Genomic DNA, 13,256 nt, shown 5'->3' on the forward strand with positions numbered 1-13,256 from the left:
TTCGTCCCTCGTAGTCGTCGTGGTCGTAGTAGTGAGTAACAAGTCTTACGCTTTGACCTCCAAGGTGGTGCCGGTGGGAGATTTCTCCTGTGCGTTGTTGAACAATAAAAAATTCGCAGCGCGCGCGTTAACTAAAAGCCGAATTCTTCTGTCTCTCATTCCCCATTAGCAGCCATTGGCATGTTCCAGTAGGAAACGTTAGTAGAAGTAGAAGTGTAAGGTTAGCTAAAAGCCGACTTCTTCTGTCTCTCATTGCCATTAGCAGCCATTGTTTACCTCCAAGGTAGTGCCTGGTGAGATTTCTCCTGTGCGTGATTAAACAATAAAAATTTTGTTCAAAACGCCGTTGATTGATGAAATAAACCAACGAAAGACGCCAGATGTTTTGTAAAAGCAGAACGAAAGAACGCCAGATGTTTTTCTTAAAGTGTAGTAGTAGTAGTTATATGTAGCCACCTCGCCCGATCGTCAACGGGCGAGGTGGACCGGCAACGGCGCGAGGACCCTGCCGTACGAGAGTTAAATCACACTAAAAGACATACTTTGCGGGCGATACACTCTAGTGAGCTTTCAACTTTTCGTCTTAATGTACATGATAAAGAAATTATTTCTACGAAAAACGCAAGGCACACCTTGAGCAATATGTTTGGTTTTGGGACGCTAAATGGAACCATGAGGCGATGCGAAGCCGGAGCACTTGCACTATCGCGTTCCGTTGGCTTTCGTTGGGCATGCTACCGACCTCGCGTCGTGGAACGCGCGTCCTGTCTTCCCTCTAGCCTTGCCTTTAATTTGCACAGGGCGAGCGGGGAATGCGGTCGCTCTTGGCGCTCTTTCGCTCGGGAGCGGACTTCTTCCTTGCATTTCACCGATCACAAGTGATAATGAAGGGACCACGTAAACCAACAGTACAATAAAAGTTTGATGTTTAATATATACACGATGTTTCACACTCTTTATATTATGTACTGGGCGCATTTCACGGAAGAGTTTCACGGTTTACAGATGATTCCCTCCGTAGCTTCGCCCCACTCATCATCATTCACCCCGTGGATATGCTGTGATTTTTTTAATCTCTTACGAAGACAACACGAACGCTAAGCCGAACGCTAAGTCTCAGGCAACGAGGTCATTCGGCAAGCTGGATTAGCGCTTATCAGAACAAATCTCGTCTTGGGCATGCAAAAATAATAATGCATGTCAACAACGTAAACCAAGTCATATAGTTTATGCAGTAGGTAATAAACCTACGGGATCCTCTTAGTGCGAAAGTGCGGCTTTATTCTTCCGCAAGTTATATGTTTTTAACGTCCCATAGCCTTAGTTATGCACTGGTCAATCCTTCCTACGCTGTTGCAATATCCTTTATTTAAGCTACTTCCGCATCCACGTCCCTAAGCCATTCATTCATGCTTTAACTGAGCTCTTTTCATGGACGGGAATAAACTTTTGCAGGAACGTTGGTATACACTGTAGTAATAAACTGTTGAGTGTGACCGTTAGTCGTATACGATGTATAAGAAGAGAGAGAGAAATTTTTTATTGGAAAAACAGATTTTTGCCGGCGTCTATACAACCGCTGGCATGCTACTCTGCATAGAGATGGGGAATGAGATTAAAATATTCCAGGAGAGACGGAAGAAAATAATAATAATAAATAATAACGAATATGAAATGTGCAAGTGAACCTGACACAACTATTTACCACTAGGATGTCGGGTAAGTTATGGCTAGACAAAAAAATCATTGATTAATTATTGTTATTGATTGATTGATTGATTGATTGATTGATTGATTGATTGATTGATTGATTGATTGATTGATTGATTGATTGATTGATTGATTGATTGATTACTTGTTCAATCCTGCTATGTATGAAAAGTTTTCTCTTTTATCCTATGTAAATAAAGAAACGTACTTATAGACTCCTTTTATTGCTTTTGATGTTGGCAGTGAAGTTGCTACGGACAGAGTAAACCTGGCGGAACTGACCGCCAACTAATCTGCCTGAGCCTCTTTTTTCCACGTAGCATGTTTCCCAATGCACCGCTTAATTCAGTCTCTCGTAGGAAAGTCAGAAGAATGCGAGACACTTCCTCACGCATTATCGGCCCCTTTAAGACACATAATACCACATGCTTTCTGGACCTTAGCGTTCTAGTGTTTAAAATCACGCTTTTAACCAAAAGCCTAATACTCCGAACGTTCGGTAATGTATCGCTGCCGGTAACAAGTAAACAACAAAGTGTAGAACCCGTTTTACCGAAAAAAAATATGACGTGCTTTCTGTTCATCCTTTCGTGCTTCAAGTAATATGGTCCTCTCACTGATAACAACTATACGCAAAAGGGGAGACGTCTACCTGATCAGCAAACATGTGCGTGCCGAGGTCATTAACCACACTCACGAACATTCTAATGGGAGAAATAGGGGACTCGCAGCGCACGCAGGTCGTCTGAAAACAAAATAATTTCCTTGGCTTCTTGTACAAAATACAATATAGTGAAAGTTTATAACATATCATCCCCTTATACTCACCTCGAGGGGCGTACTAGATGTTGCTGATTGGTTGCTTTGATCCTTCGGAATAAGTTGTTGAAAACAGTCTAGAGCTAGCTGAGAGGACATTCGTTCAAGAAGCAAAACACCAGAGTAAGATTACATTAAGCTTTGGCCATTATATTTTATGCAGAGCAGATATTGAAGGGGTCACCAATAAAATCAAAAAATTAGGTGATGATATCTGAAAGGCGGCCAAACTATGCGAAGTGATACCAAATAAAGTTTTACCTACCAATCAACAATGTCGACCAATTGAAAACTGAAAACGCTGTCAGTTTTTATGCCGATGCCGCGCCACATAATGTAATACCGCAGCTCCCAAGTTAGTGAATGAAGCAGGTTTCTTACTCATTTTCTGCCAGTATCCCTGTGTCATAAAATCGGCGCTTCTCTTGATACAAAAAGAAGGCTGCTAAATGCAGTACGCTACACTGCTGCAAATATCTGGATGTATGCCTTAGAAATCCTTCTCACGCGCAGATGCAAGACTGCTTCCGCGTTGAGTGCCACGGCTGAAGCCCTTTTACAGACCGGGCAAACAAGTGGTCGTGGGTTCTCCTGTGAAAAAAACGCTAGGTGTAGGCTTCGTGCCTCCTGAAAACAAAGCAGGCAGCCAGCCGTAGTAAGAACAAAGGGGCTAGAACTGCTGTCGTTCTTTTTTGTTCACGTTCGACGAAGGCCCTTCGAACAAATGCAGACAGTCCCAAGCCTTCGTTCGTTCCTTAGCGATGCAGGTAACGCCGCTCCCCTAGTCGTGCCACCTGATTACAGCGCCAAGCGCCCGCCTATATACGCTGGTGTGAAGCGGTTGCTGAACAAGAGCGGTAAGCGTGGCTGCATTAGTGAACCACCATTCACACGTGCCAGGGGCAGGTCATTAGTGGGCGGCCGCCGTGCTCGGGATAGCGGCGCGCCCGATTGAATTTCACATCGACGCCCCTCTAATAATGGCTTGTCCAGGTGGTTGTGTGTGTGTATACACCGATACAATGCGGCATGGGCTGCGTCGGAAGTGACTGCCCGTCCAAGCCACAGCTAGGACGAGGACACTGGCATAGTATAGATGCCGCGTGCCTTTTGTTCACGGAGTTACAATGAAGCACGATTTTCTCACGCGGCTGACATGAACCGAGAGTGGTGCGCTCGAAGCGTTGTCCCTCCCTTCGCTGATGTGAGAGGCAGACCTCCTTCTTCAAGTGAGCTGTTTGGTCATGAAATTCGAATGTAAACAAGATAGTTGAACTAAGTATTCATTCTAAAAAAGACAGGGCGTGACACAAACACGGACACAAGAAAGAAGCCGCCACGACACCACAAACGCCGACAAACAACTGAGGCTTCTGTATTGTGTCCGTGTTTGCACGCCCTGTCTTTTTAGAATGAATACTTACCAACCAGTTCAGCTCTCTGCTATTCTAAGTTTTGAACTAATTATTGCACCAATAGCTGATCTACAAAGTCAATCAGAAGTGGAAGTTTATGGAGCAAATAAACTGGAACAAAACTACAAAGGAAAGCACGTCCAACAGTCCGTTGGTCCACGTACCGCTGGATGGGGACCACTTACAAGCTAGAAATGATAAAGCAGAAGGAGAAAAGTGAACGATAGGACAGAAGCGTAAACAAAACTTTAGTTAAAAACAAATGAAAGAAAACCAGCCTAGTAGTTACGATGTAATAGTCAATTTAAGGGGATTTCTTGCACTCCCAACCAGCTATCCTGAAAAGCTGTCGTAGATGATTTTTCAATAGTCCGCTGCGGTGGTATAATTGTTACGGTGCTCGGCTGCTGACCCGAAATTCGCGGGTTTGATCCGGGCCACGGCGGTCGCATTTCGATGGAGGTGAAATGCTAGAGGCCCGTGCAATGTGCGATATCTCAGTGCATTTGAAAGAACACCAGATTGTCTAACTTTCCGAAGCCATCCACTATGGCGTGCCCTATAATCATATAGTGGTTTTGATACGTAAAATCTCACCAAGCATTATGTGGCTTTCGAACAGATAGGTGTCTTTCACGAATGCAAGGAGAAACGTAGAAAAATAACAGGAGCCATGTGCGCCATGCATCCGCATTTTGTCCTTTTACGCTGCTTTATCGTTCGTAATACTCAAGCAACTGTAGCACAAACTCGCATCCTGGGTTCCTATGAGTGCTCTGTAGACAGCACATTGCTTTCACGTATGCACCATATGCCGCAAGTGATTCTTTGACCGCACCTCAAAGCGCTCGTAATATTAAAAAAAAATGGAAAAGAGGGAAGAAGTGACGCGCATCCTACGAGCGTTGAAGGTTGTCTTGCCCTTAAGTTTGCATGTCCTTTCGAGGCTATCCGCAACATTCGCGCTTCCTACTTTGCCAACTCACCCGAATTCTCTCAGGCGGCTTTTGGGTGTAACAACCACGACGCATTAGAGGAAAAAAAGGGAAAAAAATTCTCCTTCGCGTATACGCCAACACCCGAGAGGCAGAAAGTAAGACATGTTGAAAAAAAAAAAGAAACGATAAAGCTTACAAATAAGAACAAGAAAACAAAAACAGTTTCAAGTTCCTGCAGACGAAAGTTAGTTTCCTTAGAGGGGTACGTTTTGTTTGCTTATACTCGACTCTCACGAACAGTTCCTATTCATTGGTTTCGTCGATGGTCCTATTCAAAAGCTCCCTGAACCTCAGGTGCAAGTCATAATGAAAAAGGAACGAGCATCTATGAAAAGGACGCACTGCGTACTATAGATGCTTCAGAGGTCACGAGTTCTGTTCTCGTTATAGCATTCTGTAGTGACACGTCAGGATTTGCTTTTCATCTGTGACCTGAGGAGACATTTTTTTTGTATGTCATGCCTACCTTGCCGTTCTGATTGTCATACTGTTACTTCAGACTTTATTCTGTGTCATCATTTCCTTCATTCCTTTCGCTACCTCCTCCGTTCCTTCATGTCCTTGGTTGCTAAACCTGATAATCATTGATGACACCATTGCTCATAGAATACATCATGCACTGGCGCGCTTTGGCTATAATTAGCCCTTGCGCCACTAAACACAACATATCATCAACATCGGTTGCTAAACTTTGTATTTTTCAGCGCCCTCAATGAGGGCCGGTGCTCGTCTTCAAGCACACTAGGCTTTCAAAGTAATGCTTTCTTCCTTTTATGTCGGGTTTCACGCTTCGTTCGTCGATTATCACACGTTGTTTATCTATAGCTTGTAATTTTTGTATGACAAAGTTCTGCAAGTGCAGGCACCCCTTCTAGCCCAGTAAATTATAATATTACAACAAAAAATTCGTGCCCAATGTGACCGTGTATATAGGTATCTAAGCACACAAGATATTAATACAGTAACGCATAATGCTCAACAGCTTCTGCAGATTTTAATAATTTTCTTATACTTATACTATGCCGTCCCTCGGTCACTGGGTACATCAAATCAAATCAAATCAAATCAAGTCAAATCTTCATTCATAGCGAATATAGAAACACAAGAGGGTAGAATATACATGGTAGAATATTAGCCGCTGGTAAGCGCTAATCTTCGCTGATTCTCAAGAATAATTTTTCTGCCATTGTGAAACAAGCGGTACAGCATCTCCAAACGTGTGTAGATACGTGCCGTATACCTCTTTGTGCATACGTAGGCCTACCCGTACTCTGGCCATTCATTTGTCAAGAAACGTTGTGTATTGAGTCTGTCGTGGCATCTCGGCGTGCAAGTCCCAAACTATGCATTTGCCCTATTGAGCTCTTGCACTTCGGCCTGCCTTGTGAGCGGTGTACTGCATAAACAGAGGAGTTGCATTAAACTAAACGTTTCATAAGCTGAAAACACATCAATACCGGACCGACCGACCAACCGACCGACCGACCGACCGCGGAGCGGGTATTCATGACGCAAACTTACTAAATTATTGAAGAAACAGGTTTAAGAGCACGGTACATATTTCAGCCACGACTAAAGTATTTGTCAAACTCTACATGATTGATATTCTTAAGAAGTGTTCCAGAATACTTTCTCAGCGTGTTGCTGTCACTCGAAGCAGATAAATAATAGTAATAAAAAAAGGAATAGGTCCTTCGATATTTCTGCTCCCATGTAAACAACCGCTTGTAAACAGAATGCACAAACATGCGGTGGTAATATGCCCAATAAACAAGCTTTTGCGAACCATTTTAATCAGCGGCAATCTTCTCAATGCCATTACGGTGAAGTATCTCCCAAATCGCATTTTTGACGGGGCAACTAAAAAAAGCAAGGCAGGTTTAGAGGGCGAAAGCTACACAAAGTATTTTAAAAAAAGTACAATAGCAGCGTGATTCAGTGCCACCCTCTCGTCTTGATCACTCTGAGTGCAGATACATGTTAAAGAACGCAAATAAACACGCAGCGCACTCTCTATGAAACCCAATTAGTCGGAGATGAACATCAGAATGTCGGCCTCTACATCACCATCCCTTCGCCTTGCCTTCTAAGTTTTATTTGCGGTCTAGCGCTCTTAGAGGGCGTCGAAGAGAAATTCAGGCCACCCTTGACAGCCAACTCAAGAATAAAGCTGAAAAAAGTAAAAGCCTCAGTTTCGCGATATGAAAGCACGCTCAAGCACTCAGAGGTGTCCTGTCGCCTTGAACCCACGGGGAGAAAAACAGCGTCTTAGGAGTTATTAAAAAGTTTGCTTACAGATTACAGTTTTCAAAGCAGAGGACGGAAAGTGCATAGCAACAAGGTTATATCGCGTGTTTATAGCTCTCTCGTGGAAAGTGCTAAACAAAGAAAGAAGAGAAGAGTTAAAGGGGACTAGCATGGCCGGTGCCAAAGATTAAAGCTCCCCATTATTACCTCCAGCGACGCAACTCGAGTGCTCTCTCACAGTCCTCCTCATGGAACTTCCGAGCCGTCGCTGCCACCCACCACTTCCGCCGCCTCTCTGCAAACTTGTCATACCTGCCTTGATCCCTTCTGTGCCATCCTCCAACTCTATATATACCCTTCATTATCCGGGACATACTCCGAAAGTTTCCACGGAACGCTCCTCAATGACGAACTTTCGAGAGTTCTCTTACACTTCAGAACTTCCCGGCTCTCTCAGAAGTTACAACAGACGTGCGACCCTTTGATCTCGCCGAGCGACGCCTTTCTATGTCCACTAGAAACGGCTAGCGCAGTGCATCTCATTAAAATTCTTGCCTTACGCGAAATAATGTGGCCAAAGAAAGGTGCAGTAAGAAAGAGGGGCGAACTGCTTCAAGCACAGAAAACAAACAAGAAGGAAGCTAACGTCAAACAACTTTCCTCTTAGATGAGTTGCTGCCAGACAGCGTGTCAGCGGAGCGGGTCTTTGCCATGCAAAGCATGCGCCAGCCTTTCAAGTGTTAGCTAGGTAGGGGCTGTGGGCTATGTCGAGTAAGGTATAGCTTCCGCAAGGCAGACCTCGGTGAAGGGGTGCTTTGTACCCTCGTTGTTTATTTTAATGCGATAGCAATTATACAGCGTGCCCCAACTATCTTTAGCCAGATTTTAAAAATACGCAGACACACTCAATAACGACGCCACCAAATCCATGTTACTGAGTGCTACCTAGAGTACGTCAGACTATTTTTGTGTTCTGATGGATTGCTTAATTGGCAACTTTAATTAACTAACTTCTGAAGCAACGAAACTGGGCGAAAAATTACGATGAGAAAGTTGTACATCGGTTTCCAAAACGTCCGATTAGACAGCCTCCAACTCCCTATCTATTGAGTATTAGTGTTTTTCTGCTTACTGCAGATGCCTGCGAAATAAAAAAAAATAAAAAAAAAACACGTGACATGCACGCTGTGATTCGAGTGCTCACTAACGTACCGCGCGCAAACGATATGCTTCCCTCGCGCCGGTTCATGAAAGCGATAGGCAGACGCATCGGTTACCACTTGTTTTGCCTCTAGCAAAACGTGTTCGTCCTACAGCCACCACCATCGTCGCTGCCCTGTGGAGGCAGCACAATTGGACAGATGCTATGGTCGTTTGCATGCGCAACGTTAGGGGAATAATCGCGCGCACTGGCGCGCAAGCGGGCATGTCACGTGGATTTTTTTTTAACACGAAAGTGTTTTATGCCAGGGTCCACCAAGTACTTCCGTCACGGTTATGACGTTGATAAAATGGACGCCAACGGGTGAGAAAGAAAAAAACTAAGAAAAGATCTGCCGCTGCGAATCGAACCCACGACCTTGCGGCCGCGACGGTAAGCGACCGACGCTCAACCGACTAAACCGACTTCGCAGATGACGGACACTCCACGAACGCGCCTTATATCTTTCACACATCCTCTTTCGCACGGTGCTCTCTGTTGGCTGTGTAGGTAGGCGGGGCGGAGCGGGGCGGTGCCGCCGTCTGTGAGATGTGAAAAGAAGTAATGCGTCACGATCGACACTAACTAGCGCTTACTCCGAGATTGCGCGCGATATCGGAGGCCATGGTTAAAGCGTCTCGACACCAGCGAGGGACACTGGCCGCGTTGGCGTCGCCGAGGGAACCTAACCTTGGAACCTAGACGCAGTTACGTTATTTTGCCTTTCGCTTCGTGTTAGCGTGCGCCGGCTCATCGGAGTAGTGCAGCTTCCATATGCACCAACGGGATTTCTCCGCCGCCGACTACTTCGATTGCGAGAGCACCGACTAACAAAATTGCTGCAATACGCGTTGCAGAAAGGACACGATTTCTACGGGCGAATGTCGTGCCTTGGTGGAGCGAGACAGAGGCCAGCGGGACGCACGCGTTGGCGGCTCAAGCTGCGAACCTCTGCCTCCCGTGTTGCTGAAGCGCAGTGTGGTAGTGTATGCATGAACACAGGCGTCGGTAACCCATTAAACCAGTAAGCGCAGACACTGCCGCTTCTCTCCTTAATTGACGACGTTTTGAAGAGGTGCATATTGGGTACCAGCGTTGATTATGAGCTTGCTGATGTCATCTTTACGCGCGATTCACGATTCGCTGATTCCAAATATATGTTCACAACTTCGGCTACCACAACGGTTTAATCATGATCATGCGCGTTAGTCGTCGCGATGGAGACATGTCACTAGGCGTCAACGTTGGTGCATCCACGTCAAACGGTGCTATAGCTGCCAAACACCAGTAGGCATTGTAGAGGCTCTCATATATCACTACACAATGAGCACAACTTCTGTGAAGACACGTTTCACTTTCGTGTTATACCGATTCCTATGACGGAGGGATCAGCCATGTTTTTTGTATTTCGCGGGCATCTGTTGAAAGCAGAAAAACGCTAATATTAATGGATAGAAAGTCAGAAACTTTCTAATCTGACGTTTTGGAAATCGATCTACAACTTTTTCAGTGGAAGTTTTTGCCAACCTTCGTTGCTTCAAAAGTTAGGTAATTAAAGTGGCCTAAGTAAGCAATTAATCAGAATATAAAACATAGTCTGACTTACTCCAGGCAATAGTCAGCGACGTACATTTGGTGGCGTCGTCATTGAGTGCATTGGCATATTTTTAAACTCTGGCTAAAAATAGCTGGGGCACCCGAAGTACATTCGAAGTACATTTTTTGCCGTCGCCGTAGGCGTCACCGTGTGAGTCCGCAAAATGTCCAAGGTTGATAACATGGCCCCATACGTCGTATGTACTATGTGCGAGTGAAAGCGTGCGAAGGCCGCCGACGGTGGCGGCTCAAGCGGAGAGGAAACATGGCGGCCGTCTTTCGTCGCGCTAAAGGCCCATGGAGTCTGTCGGAGGGAGGAGTGGGTTTCTGCCTGGCTTTGGCAAAAACTGCGTACGTTGAACGGCTGGGCGTGATCGTGCGCACCATATCTTGATAAGCATCAGCAGACGGCTAATGCCTTTGTTCGTACTATGTTCTTACCGCTCAGTTTGTGTTGAAGCGATAGACAGCACGAAGGTCGCTTCGCTCGCTGAAGCGCTGAAGGTGACGTCATTGATGACGTCATATTACATTCATGTAATGCGACTGTACGGCGACTGCACACACATATTCACTTGGGTATCACGTGACTTTTGGCCGACTTATTTGTTTATTTTTTTGCATCTTTCATGCTGACGCCGACAACGCCGACAAGCTCTCGTGATGTATCGTCTGGTTTTGCGAAATCTCGAAAAGTTCTTGACTCGTGAGACACATAAGGCTCACGCTTTTAATGTGTTGTACTTACCGTTTTTTTATACTGTCTCTAATCACTGTGTACATCTCGTCGAGCTACAATGGCGCTCTCAAAGATTCTTTATTTGCTCAACTTGAAACATAATTAAGCATGTGCCAGGAGCATTGACTTCTAAATAAACAAAAAATTGAGGACTCTTTTAGCAGAGAAATGTGTCACCATGTGCAATTACTGAAGAAAAAAAAAGAACTGAATTAGCGCGCAGTCGACGATTTAATTTCACTGTCCATCGCGATCCGCTTCATTTTGCTGTGAATGCAAACCTTTTCTGTGCCATTAACAATGATTTTCTTATTCCGCTTCTTCATCGAGTGGAGCGCGCCCGCTGTAATTACTCGTACTATTTACTTCCGCATAAGTAATAAGCACGCATACTCTTTCACTTCTCTTCATTTCAAACCCTGCAGATCCCCTTCGTTATAGAGAGCCACCCACGTCATACCGGCCGGACGGTGTACATAAAGGAATAGCGGTTATTCTACTAAATTTCCTTTTGTTGCGTTCGAAATAAAGCCGCGTGCCTCGTCGTTACAATGGGAAACACACTGTAAAGTATTTCTTGTAAAATTTCAGACTTTGTTAGGCAGACCCTCATCAACACAAGACCGCAGGAGACAAGAAATTGCAGTTTTAAATAAATCCGGCTTCCCTTACAATGAGACCGATTCGACTGAAATAAAACGGGCTGGCAAGAAAGAGGATATTATTCGACAATTAATAAAAGTGGTATCATTGCGATCGCTCAGGTAAACGTTGCGATAACTGCGCTGAGCCCGCTAAAACCTGTGTGGAGCGGTACTAACAGCATGTCCAGCTGACAAGCAAGCCCACTACAAAATGATTAGTAAATGCCTTACAGATAACATACAGCGTGACACTCATTAATTTATGTAATTGCATGTACGGCTATTCGTTAGCAAAGGCCGCGATTAAATACTGAGCGATATTTGTCTAAATATATGAAATCACTTGGCATTCCATAGGCAGGTTGACTTGAATACTGAAACCCGCCATGGCAGTCTAGTGGTCATGGTGCTCGATTGCTGACCCGAAGTTGGCGGGATCGGATCCCGGCCGTGGCGGCTGCATATCACTGCAGGCGAAATGCTTGAGGAACGTGAGGTTTAGGCGCACGTTAATGAACACCGGATGGTGAAATTTTCCAGAGCATTCCACTAAGGCGTCCCTCATAATCATATCATGATTTTGGGACGTAAAACCCCGGCAATCGTTATTAATTAAACACTGAAAGCCTCAAGCGCAGAAATGTTTGTGTTGCAATCAAAGGACACATTTAAGGATTGTTTGTCTACCTGTTAGACGTAGAATTGCCCGGGCCTGGCTGGCGGCCCGGGCTAGAGCGTTCCTGGAATAAGAGACCCTCCCACCTTTAGCAATCACCACTCTCTCAATAAACGCTTATTCTCTATCTATCGAACGCAGCCGGTTATGAACCACGGAAAGTGGAAATGAATTTTATTTTATTGTTAACTTATTTGTGAAATTATCTTTGGGAAAAGATGTTCCTCTGTTGCAAGAAGGCAGTGAAGCTACTTTCTGGGCTGCTAAATTAAAATATTCACGGACAGTGAATAATTTAATTTAGCAGGGCGGATCGGAAAGAGTTAGCTGCTAGCCTTACTTCATATAACATTACAATTTTTTGCTATCGCATTCATTGCTTCGCCTTTGTGGCGAAAGAGTGATTCTTATGGTATGCGCTGGTAACATGGCGTTGAGGAATGCAAAGTTTGTGCCCTATTTATTCCGAGTTGGTATGGCTCTTGTTCCTAAGCTGATATTAGTATGGCGCCCCATGTCCGAACATTCGGGTAAAAACACTTCTTCCACTTGTTAATACAGTATATATTGATATAATAATGCCACAAACGGCTGTGATGGTCTGTACTCTTTGGGTTTAAATTTGAAGTTTATCTAACAAAAATGCACTTTAATTATAAGGCTACAGTCATAGCACATCTGTAGAATTTTCTTCTAACGAAGTGTTGCTTAGAGATAAGCCTACCTATATCTATGTCGGAACATTTCAACACGCCCGTGACGCAGTACTGCACGAAGCGCTGTACAAACACCAATATCAACAGCAAAATATAGCACTGACAACCAACAAGCGGACGTCACTACACGAAGAACATCCGTCCACACACCTTGCCTGATCCAAGTATCAAATAACTTGGTGCTCAATCTACATCTTTCTCACTCACCTATGATTCCAACTTACAGCCTCCCTCAAAATTAAAGAAAAGAAAAAGAAAGCAGACAGTAATAAAAAGAAAAAAGGTCAGAAACACCGAGAAAAGGCAGATACTGTGTACAGAGCAGCAATGAGAGTTGGTTCAGCTTAAGTGATTCAGGAAGTTATGTCAATTTCCAGCGGCATGAGAATTTCCCAAGCTGGTCAAGTTATAGCTTGTCGGCCACGAACGGCGCAGACGCTGAAGACGTAAGTAGGTTCCGCTCATCTCCGTTTGGCTAATGCTAGTCAAGATCAC

Source organism: Rhipicephalus sanguineus, chromosome 3 (assembly GCF_013339695.2).
Source record: "Rhipicephalus sanguineus isolate Rsan-2018 chromosome 3, BIME_Rsan_1.4, whole genome shotgun sequence".
NCBI classification, from domain to species: domain Eukaryota; kingdom Metazoa; phylum Arthropoda; class Arachnida; order Ixodida; family Ixodidae; genus Rhipicephalus; species Rhipicephalus sanguineus.